This window comes from Protomyctophum bolini (genome assembly GCF_963924005.1).
Source record: "Protomyctophum bolini genome assembly, chromosome: 13".
Lineage (NCBI taxonomy): Eukaryota > Metazoa > Chordata > Actinopteri > Myctophiformes > Myctophidae > Protomyctophum > Protomyctophum bolini.
This window is the reverse complement of record NC_137874.1, coordinates 8,763,193-8,773,280: the sequence shown is the minus strand read 5'-3', so window position 1 is coordinate 8,773,280 and position 10,088 is coordinate 8,763,193. Positions and strand designations below refer to the sequence as shown.

At 44.8% G+C, this 10,088-nt stretch overlaps 1 protein-coding gene across 2 annotated transcripts in view; it reads left to right on the top strand.

The window, feature by feature from the left end:
- Nucleotides 1-3,732: 3,732 nt before the first annotated feature.
- Nucleotides 3,733-10,088, top strand: part of arhgap32b (Rho GTPase activating protein 32b) — a 72,448-nt gene continuing 66,092 nt past the window's right edge. For both annotated transcript variants that reach the window (XM_080780773.1, XM_080780772.1), the window contains exon 1: nucleotides 3,733-3,789. The gene's annotated coding sequence lies outside the window, so the exon portion shown is untranslated. The remainder of the gene's footprint in view (nucleotides 3,790-10,088) is intronic.

Here is a 10,088-nt window from a genome sequence, read left to right as displayed (position 1 = left end):
ATAGATTCACCCTTTTCCCCCTTCCATGCAGTGTTAAATGTTAATGGTTACATTTGATGTACTTTTCAGTTCAGAGCCGACTGCTAGGCACATCCTATCCCATAGTCAGAGCCGACTGCTAGGCACATCCTATCCCATAGTCAGAGCCGACTGCTAGGCACATCCTATCCCATAGTCAGAGCTGACTACGAGGCACATCCTATCCAATTTTTTTTATCAACTTTTGACATTTTTTTTGCCAACCTCTCCCAATGTGTCGATGTGAAAGCTTTTGTGTCCTATATAGGAAAATGTCTGGCATTGTTATCAGTGAGACTAATAATATTAAGAATTCAAAGCCTTGCTTTTTAAATAAAACTGCTTTCGAGAAGTTCACGTTGGCTTGTCTTTTGACCAGAAGAAAATGCAATCAAGTAGTTGAAATGCACTTTGTGATGCAGATATTCACTACACTAACTACGTCTTTGACACATTGGCAGGTAGATTAAACTCAATAGCTGGAAAAGACAGAAGGTGTGGCATTTAGATCACAATGGCTAGTAGGTACTACATGTTCAATTACTCACGGGAGGGCATTTCTGTGAGAAGGGTATTCTGGTATGCTCGGCTGTGGGGTTCGTTTGTGTGTGTGTGGGGGGGGGGGGGGGCTTTCAGGTATGGAAGGGGCCAAATCCCAGAAGGACCCTTTTTCTAGTTGATGCACATGCACACACACACACACACACACACACACACACACACACACACACACACACACAGTTTCCATGTGATTAAGCCAGCTAAAGGAAGAACCAATTCCCACTAATGCAAATGCAGGCCCAGTGCAGTTTCCTTGGCTCTGCCTCTCCAGTGTAGCTGGCTGGCTGGCTGGCTGGCTGGCTGGCTGGCTGGCTGTTGGCCTTTCCATTCTCCACTCCAGCAGTCAGACCTTTTAATCTATCTCATATGGGGATCGATGGCACGTATGAGGTCATCACAGCTGACGGAACCCACGCTTTCTTTTCTCTTTGTCGTTTGTCGGTTTAATTTCTATGGTTGCAAACCTGGGAGTGGGTTTTGCAGAATGGTGGGGTAATTTTTTACCAGTGAAGAAGATGGATATCGCAAAAGAACGGAGAAATAAAGAGATCAGACTTCATGCACGATAGTCCCCATGTGACTTTAACCTCTACCTTTACTTGGATCTTCACTGAGGTGTGAAATCAAGGCTCAAAGTTTCATCTCTTTATTTCCGTGTCCGTGTCCCTTCCCTGTTCTTTTTTTTGCCTTTGACTGCCACTGTGAGAAAGACAGAGGACATAGTTTCCAAGGCACAGCTCGCCCTTCGCTGACCACGAAGACGGATAGCAACCAGACTATACTGTATATATAGACAGTACTGTGTATTATTGTAACTGTTGAAGGGGACGGTTTGGTAAGAGGGTTTCACCGGTGCCGGCATGGAGTTCTGGGCCTCTTCTCTCATACTGTCAGGTTGAAGTATACAGTAACATGCACAACAAACACGTGTACTCCGGGTGGAGTACACGATGGACTCAAACCCTCAAAACACTGTGGACAGCACTCTGCTTAAACCCTAGAGAGAGAAAGCTGGGTTGGTTGCGTCTGAGCTGCACGAAAACAGCATGGTTGTTTTTCACGCAACCTAACACACTCAAACACGCGCACATATTAGCTGTGTATATGGGGATTTCGGGTGTGCCAGTACAGTACAGTGACAGTACAGTACAGTAAATTAGAGGGAGGACCCCCACACGTTAACTCTGTCATTTCTGTGGAACTTATACCCATTTGCATTGGCTGAATGCAGATGTATAGATTTGTTCCCTGAATGCTTCCGAGAAGATTGTTCATTATTTCCCCCCCGAGATGATTTTGTCCTCTGGTTTGACGCTATAGTGTTCCTCTAAATGAAGGAAGCTATATGGTGTATAGTCTATAGAGTAGCCTGGAACTCGCCTATGCTTTCTATGGCATAGGCAGCTCCCGGCAGGATCCGCGTGCAGCTGCTGGACATGAGACTAATTAATTAGAGCGACAGAGAGAGAGAGAGGAGTGTGTGTGTGTGTGTGTGTGTGTACGGGTGTGCATGTGTGCGTCAATTTAACAAAGGTGCAGACGATCAGAAATCAGCAGAGAGTGATCGACGTTTGCGCTATACTCTATGCCGAATTGGAGTGGACTTTTTTTTTCCTCCCTGGAAATAAAAACGTCTGGGTTTTCCGAGGCTAAAGTCTAGAGATGCTCTCGCTGCAGTGCCAATAAAATAAGAGGACAATGGAAGAGAGGGAAGACGCGTCTGTCCGGCACGTGCGTGGAAGAGGAGGAGGAGGAGGTGGGGTGGGGGGGGGGGGGGGGGGGGGAGGAATACTCTCCTGCAAAGTGCATCCTTCTTTCTCATTCACCTCCTGCCCTGCCCTCTCCACCCTCCCCTCCGTTTCTTTTGGCTCCCTCTCCATCTCTGCTCTTTGTCCCGGGGAACGTACCAACCAGAGAGGGGTAGAGGAGAAGAGAAGAGAGAGAGAGAGAGAGAGAGGGGGGAGGGGTGAGCTAGTATGTCTGTGAGTGGAAAAGGGGAAGGGAAAAAAAGGGAGAGAGAATAGCATGTGGCGAAGAGACGGAGGAAAGCATACGGTTGGGGAGCTTCAGGAAACAGGAGGATCAGGAACATAGATCTTTTTTTTTTATCCTCCCCCTCTCTCTCTCTCTCTATCTACCATTTCCCGCGTTGCTTTGATTCTGCAAACTATTGGGCATTAGGAAAGTTGTAGTCAGGCACAGCCAGGCCACCCGGGAAAAGGCAGACAAAAAAAAAAGGGACAAATATGAGACAACACAACTGTGGGATAGGAGAGAGAGGACAAAATGGAGGGGGTGACCATCGCCGTCCCGTCTAGGAATCCTTCAAACCACCACCTTTTATCTTTATCCACTTCCACCGGCAGCTCAGAGGCGACGGCGCCACAGCGTCCCTCCTCTCTCCGAGGAGTCCCACAGAGGGAGGACTTAGTTGCGCCGTGCGCGAGGAGGAGCGGAGAGCTGCCGTTGTCTGTGTTGTTCTCGTCCTGCCGAGTGGAATCCCACCAGCCGCTGTGGACCAGCGGAGGAGGAGGAGGAGTGTGCGGCGGCCGGTCGGGGCGTGCAGCGTGCCCACACACACTCTCCTCAAACACACCCACATGCTGAGAGACAGCCAGGGGGGGCAGGTGTCAGAGGGTCGTGGCTCTTCGGCGTTCAGCTCCATGGCATGAAAGAAAGGGAGTCAGCTGTAGGAACTGTACCGGGGGAGCTGTAGGAACTGTACCGGGAGTAAGCAGTAGGAACTGTACCGGGAGCTGTAGGAACTGTACCGGGAGCTGTAGGAACTGTACCGGGAGCTGTAGGAACTGTACCGGGAGTAAGCAGTAGGAACTGTACCGGGAGCTGTAGGAACTGTACCGGGAGCTGTAGGAACTGTACCGGGAGCTGTAGGAACTGTACCGGGAGCAAGCAGTAGGAACTGTACCGGGAGCTGTAGGAACTGTACCGGGAACTGTAGGAACTGTACCGGGAGTAAGCAGTAGGAACTGTACCGGGAGTAAGCAGTAGGAACTGTACCGGGAGCTGTAGGAACTGTACCGGGAGTAAGCAGTAGGAACTGTACCGGGAGTAAGCAGTAGGAACTGTACCGGGAGCTGTAGGAACTGTACCGGGAGTAAGCAGTAGGAACTGTACCGGAGCTGTAGGAACTGTACCGGGAGCTGTAGGAACTGTACCGGGAGTAAGAAGCAGAGACAGGAATTGGCTACTGTGAGTACAACGTGTACACAAAAGAAAAACAGAGTTAATTTAACACAGAGAGTGAACAAATGGATCCAAATGGACACTCTACTAGGGTAGACTTGGATACATTTGTACACCCTCAGAGTTACAAATGAACTGGATATTGACACTACTTTACTGTCTTTCTATCTCTCATCTTGTCATTCTGTCTCCTCTTCGTATCCCCATGTCTCCTATAGTTGCCACTGGGTCAGAGGATGCTTTCAGCCTTGTGCCCGTGCGTCTCTCCAGAGCCCGTTAAAATGCTTGCAGTGAAATATGGCTGTCACAGCTCATTTGCATATATAGAGGGATAGCACAAATTGGCTGCTGACTGTGTAGTTTGGGCATCCTATATAGACTATAGACAAACGTCATAAACCAAATTGTAATAATTGTGCGTGATTAAATGTATGTTAATAAAGCCCAAGCTGAAGTATAATGAAATTCTGAACCTGATGGATGAACAAAAACGTGTGAAAGTTATTGTCCATTGAAACCCGTTTTGAAGGGCGACCTTTGTTTACTTAACCAATTCTGGACGGGAACCCCTTTTGGTGTTTAAAGCATTGTGTTATGCTTTAAAAAATAGCACGCTCAGCGCGGCACCGAGTGCCGCGCTGAGCGTGCTATTTTTGAAAATGTGGCGCAAATCTTTGAATATATATTCTTTCATGGGTTCACGTTTTTAACTCAAATCTTTGATTCTGGGGGGAGGTCCCCGGAAGCACCATGTTTTCTGATGGAGGGTCGGCGGGCCAATTACATCTATATTTTTGGGGGTCCTTGACATGAAATAGTTAGAGAACGACTGATATAGAGACATTTTTCAGAAAACTGTCAGGATTTTAGGATGCATTTGTAGAATCTGTTCTCGGGTCTAAATAGGTCAACTGCTATACGTTCATTCACCTACAGTACCGCCAAGTTACACCAACTTTAATACACTACGTGTTCTATGATGCTCGTACGTGTCCTATATATATATATATATTTGCATTTGCACAGCTTTGTAAAAAAAAAAGGAAAGCACGTGTGTGTGTGTGTGTGTGTGTGTGCCAACAGGTTCAGACTGATGACACACATTCAGCGAGCCTCATCCATCCAGGAATGCATGCAAAGGTCACCTCCATAGGCTGCAAGCACCACGTAAAAGTGTCTTCAGAGACACATGCATCACGTCCTTAACTAGAATTTCGTGCGCGCTTCGCGCGCACTCATCCCAGAGCTACTTCGCCACGCACTATGGGAAGAAATAAATGGCGGGAGTTGACTCCACATGTAGTAACGGATGGGTTATTGGAAATGTACCATTGTTTTGTCCTGAATATTTCCACAGCCTAATTACTAAAGGATTGTGACTGTGGGACAGACATACAGTCTGACATACAATAGGCTACACGTGTGCACAGTGAATAAACAATGACCTATATGCCCAGAGTTCTTAAATTAACATAGTTGGATTTTAACAGAAAGACAATGCCATAAATCAGTCAAAGTAAGTGACAGACTCAACAGTAGCACACAGCATGCAAGGCAGCGATGCATGCATGCAAACATGTTTGTCCAGCTGAGATTTAGTGTCTCCATCTCTCTGTGGAAGAGGTTGCACATGACCTGTACGGCCACACTGAGGCGCTCCAACACAAACACAGACACAAAACAACACCACGCTGTTTGTCCAGTTGACCCAAATCAACACCAATACCTAGCCTGTTTGTCCAAAACACAGTATCTGCTGGCCACGTTTCTACTTCGCCACAACCTAATGTTAGTAACAAATGTAGGGGAGAGCCGCCAAGGTTGTAACGCTTCACGGTTGTAACATGGACGTTATATCTTGATTGGTCAACGCCACCATGACGCCATCGCGTCAGTATGTGTACAGCAACGTACTCTACGTGGCCAGGAAGTTTGAAGTGTTTACCTTCAAAATGCGTATAATTTTACACCTGGAGTATATGGCCTGTATTTTGCGTGTCTTAAGTACCAGGTCTTATTCCCTAACTTGAGTAAACTAAAGACCTGGAGGCGTGATCAATGCCATTTGGCTATTCTGAGTGGCCAAAGAGTATTGATCACGCCTCCAGGTCTTTAGTTTACTCAAGTTAGGGAATAAGACCTGGTACTTAAGACACGCAAAATACAGCCCTGTGTGTGCTACAATTTGTGTCTTTGGTGTTGGTGAATAAAAATCCACATGGATGTGTTCATGCTTATGTTCTTCATTAGTTTGCATCGTGTTTAGACGGAATTCACGTTCATTCTGGTCTGTAAGCAACTGCAAAGAAAACGTGCAAAAGCGGGTCATTTGTAACATGTGTTACAAATGGTCCGCTTCCATTCAATGCGATATGTAATATTTACATATTTGACATATTGGCCAATATTATATGTTCTGAAATTGTATTGTATTGTGTAGTGTATTCTAAAAGTAGTTTAGGGTTGTATAACATTGTACAACTCAATCAATCAAACGTTTGTTTAATCAATGTATTGCCCCATTGAAAAAAAAGAAAAGGCCAAACTGGTACACCCGATACTATTTAATATTTCCCTTATGTTTGATACATTTTCTTATCACATCCATGGTATGAAAACAATGCTAAGGAGTTGCTTCAATGAAATATAATTGCTTTAAGCTGAAAACGGGTTATTAGTTATTATGTGTAGTGTAGTGTAGTCAACATGTTAAGGCTCATACACACTGCCCGGTATTTGCTGCGATTATGCTTTCGGGGAGCATTGTTGGCGCTGGCCGACAAAAACCCCTGATCTGACGTTAAGTGGTGCCCAAATGGTAGATCACAATCTACAAAGGCTTTGCAGGTAGACCACATGACATGGCAGTAAAAAAATATATATTTTTAATATAAAAAACGATTTTTGCATCTTCCGCTTTAGATGACCTGAGATGACTTGAGTGATTGACATCAAAAAGGGCCTGTCAGCTCAAACACACAATGCAATACTGTTGCTTACAATCATCAGTAGCAAAGTCAAATACCAACAAAAATGAAAGCCTACGATTTGCATTTTCCCCCTCTATTTCCCATTCCATGTGCGTTTGTCTTATATGTAGCCTATATGAAAGGCCCCTCAATTACATTTTGTCACTATTTTCAGCAATGGGATGATAGTTTTATTTGGTGGGTATGCTGGTCGTTTTGAAAGTAGCTCTCAAGTCCATAAAACAAACGAACATAGGCTACTTCTCTATAAGCAGAATCATGAATAGGCCTATTTAATGTATACAAAAGGAGAAGAGAGAGAGAGAGAGAGCAATGTGTTTGTGGCTCAAACTTTGTCTACTATTGTTTTAGAGCAGGGGGGGGGGGGGGGGGGGGGGGGGGTTCTCAAACATTGTCATGGCAAGAGCAAAGGAGGCCCAATATTTTTTCAATCTACAAAAATAATCCCAAAATCGCTGATAAATTAAATGACATTACTTACTAATCGCTTATTTGGCAACACTGGTCAGAAACGTTGCAGCTCCGTGACTGGGAGATGGGAAGTTTGGGAACTTTCTATTACAGTTAAATCAATATAAAAGTACCACACAACTGAAAAGTATCGCGACTGTGACCGCAAGTTAGAGACGTGTGTGGCTATAATGACGCACAGCTGTTATGTAATCGCGCATCTATAAATTCTAATCTATTTCTTGGGGAGCCGGGACTGTGTGTGTGTGTGTGTGTGTGTGTGTGTGTGTGTGTATATATACAGTCCGTCGGTAATTCCCTGTTTCGGCCCAATCCAATTAATGGCAAAGAACAATGTTGATGTAACTAAGGGAATCGTCGAGTCATTTATTTTGTAAACAAAGAGATTTAGATGGAATAAGCAAAATAGCGATCGTATAATTTCTCCCCTTCCTTCTGCACGCACGCGCACACACACGGTCGCCTGCAGACCCAGCTCCCAGCGAGTGCTGCTGCTGCAAGCAGTGAGTGTAGAGTAGGCGTGGCGCAGCATTAGAAGGGCGCAGCAAATACGACATTGAGGGGTAGAAACCATCCCGGGCGCGTGGTTAATGTAACATGTGTGTCACTGTGAAAGACTGGCCCCATTAAGTGAACGTAGTTGGCGTAGTAGACGCCAACATGACGATTTTGGTAGACGCCAACCTGACGATTGTGACGTAGGCTGTTGACGTTGAGCAATAACAGCGTGTTTCATATAAAAGTAATATTTGCAGAGTAAATAAGACACTTGAACGGCTAAAAAATAGCAATGCTGCTGACGTTAGCATGTGTGCTATCAGGCAAAAGCTGAGATAGATATGCAACTACTACTGGGGAAAATGTCATAGAAAACACAACACCTAATTTCGGAATGTTATTGTGACCTATTGAGCACAAACAGACCATCATGATTTGCTTGCTGGACCTATAATTAATTTATTTGCATTAAATGTCCACTCGCCCATCAAAAAGAAGCAAGATGGCTGCGACAGAGTGTGAGCTCGACGGACAGAACAGAGCTGGTGACGTATGAGGCAGGGTGTTGCCAGGTTTGCGAATTGTAAGCGAGTTGTAGTGTATGTAAGTAGCGTGGTTTAAAGGGCTTGTTTGTGGGCTGGTTGGGCTTGTTTCTGACCGTGTTGGGGCAGCAGTGATTCCGTGTTCCGTGTAGGAATGTTTCATAAAAGTAATATTTGCAGATTAAATAAGAAACTTGAACGGCAAAAAAATAGCCTATGTCAGTTCGGGGAGCGTGCCGAATTTATTTTGCATATAGAGATGTGTGGTGAAAGTGTGGTTCGGTCGGAGATAGAGCAGAAAGAATGAGTATGGGTACCACTTTTCACTTGTATAGTAGATGGTTCATGTGTTCCCACGTGTGGATGCAGTATGGGACAAATTCACAGAAAGTGCTCTCTTTTCTTTCTCTTTTTTTTTTTTTTTTTTTGCACAAACAAAATAAATTCACTCTTGGTGGTATAAATCACATCCCAGTTCACCTCTGGGGGGGCACTGAACGTCAGCTTTGCCAGTGGGCAGTTGAATGCATGCAACTTGATGTAATGGCTAATAGCCCCGGGTATGCTTTTATTTTATTTCAGTATAGTGGGAGAATCATACATTTCCAGAAAAGTGATGTATACTGTTCTTGGGTTGACTGCATGTTCACACAACAAACAAACTGCACTTTCTGACAGAGTGCCTCCAAAGTATATAGCATCACTGATATTGACCTTATACCGGCATACATAAAAGTCTGGAATACTTAAGGATCAATTTCAACTGTTGGCTGAAAGTAATCAGATGGGCTTTTTGCTAACATCCATCGTAATCTCCTTGTGTGTTTCTTTCTGAACAATTCCATCCTTTACAAAAAAATACACCTTCATGGCTATAGATCTGGTGTTGTGTATATAGGCCTATAAAGTAATGTGTACTGTAGATATAATGCTGCGGCGTTGGAACACATACAGTGTGCATTACTGTAGTGCTCCTAAATCACGGGTTGTCATTGATCGGCGCGGCTTTCCAATTCCATGCCTTCAGAAGGCGAGCAGACTCCTCCGAAAACCCTCGCATTGAAATAGGAAGAAAGCATTACTCTGCTTGAATATCTGCCCGTTTGGCATTGGATTTCAGGTGCTATGCTTTTTCATTGTCCCGGTTGGTTTTGCTGAGAGAGAATATTGTTCTTGGGGTTTTTTGGTGTGTGTGTGTGTGTGTGTGTGTTTGTTTGTTTGTTCTCTATAGCTTAGCGGAATGTTGGAAGTGCTGAACCTATATAGTTGCTTATACTGCAGATACAGTAATTACCAGATTGGAGGGAAGTATTGTTTTCTCTTCCATTTACAGTAGTTTGTGTCTTGGGGAGAGACACACACTGTACACACCACCACAGACAGCGATTTCCACAGTGGCCCCTCTTCACCCCCACCCCCACCCACCCCCCTATTAACGGCTCTCTTTAAATCAAGGCAACTTTAATGGGAACAAAAAACACTTCCATGTGTGCTTCTCCTCTCCTCTCCTCTCCTCTCCCTGCCTGGCCCCATGTCAATGTTTAGACAATGTCTGTTTGGTGGGGACCCTCCTATATAGCACTTTAATACCATCAGTCTCGCTTTCTTTATTTATTTTTGTGTCTCGGGAGAGCGGGAGAGTTTCTTTTCTCTGACTTGCATGTCACGATGACATACAACAAGTGAAAACACACCGAAAGGATTTAAGAATATTATACAACGTTATAGCCCTTGTTTCTCTCTCTCTGGATCAAGAGCCTGTTGTTATCCGTCCATTTGTTTGTTTTCTTTATATATAGAGACT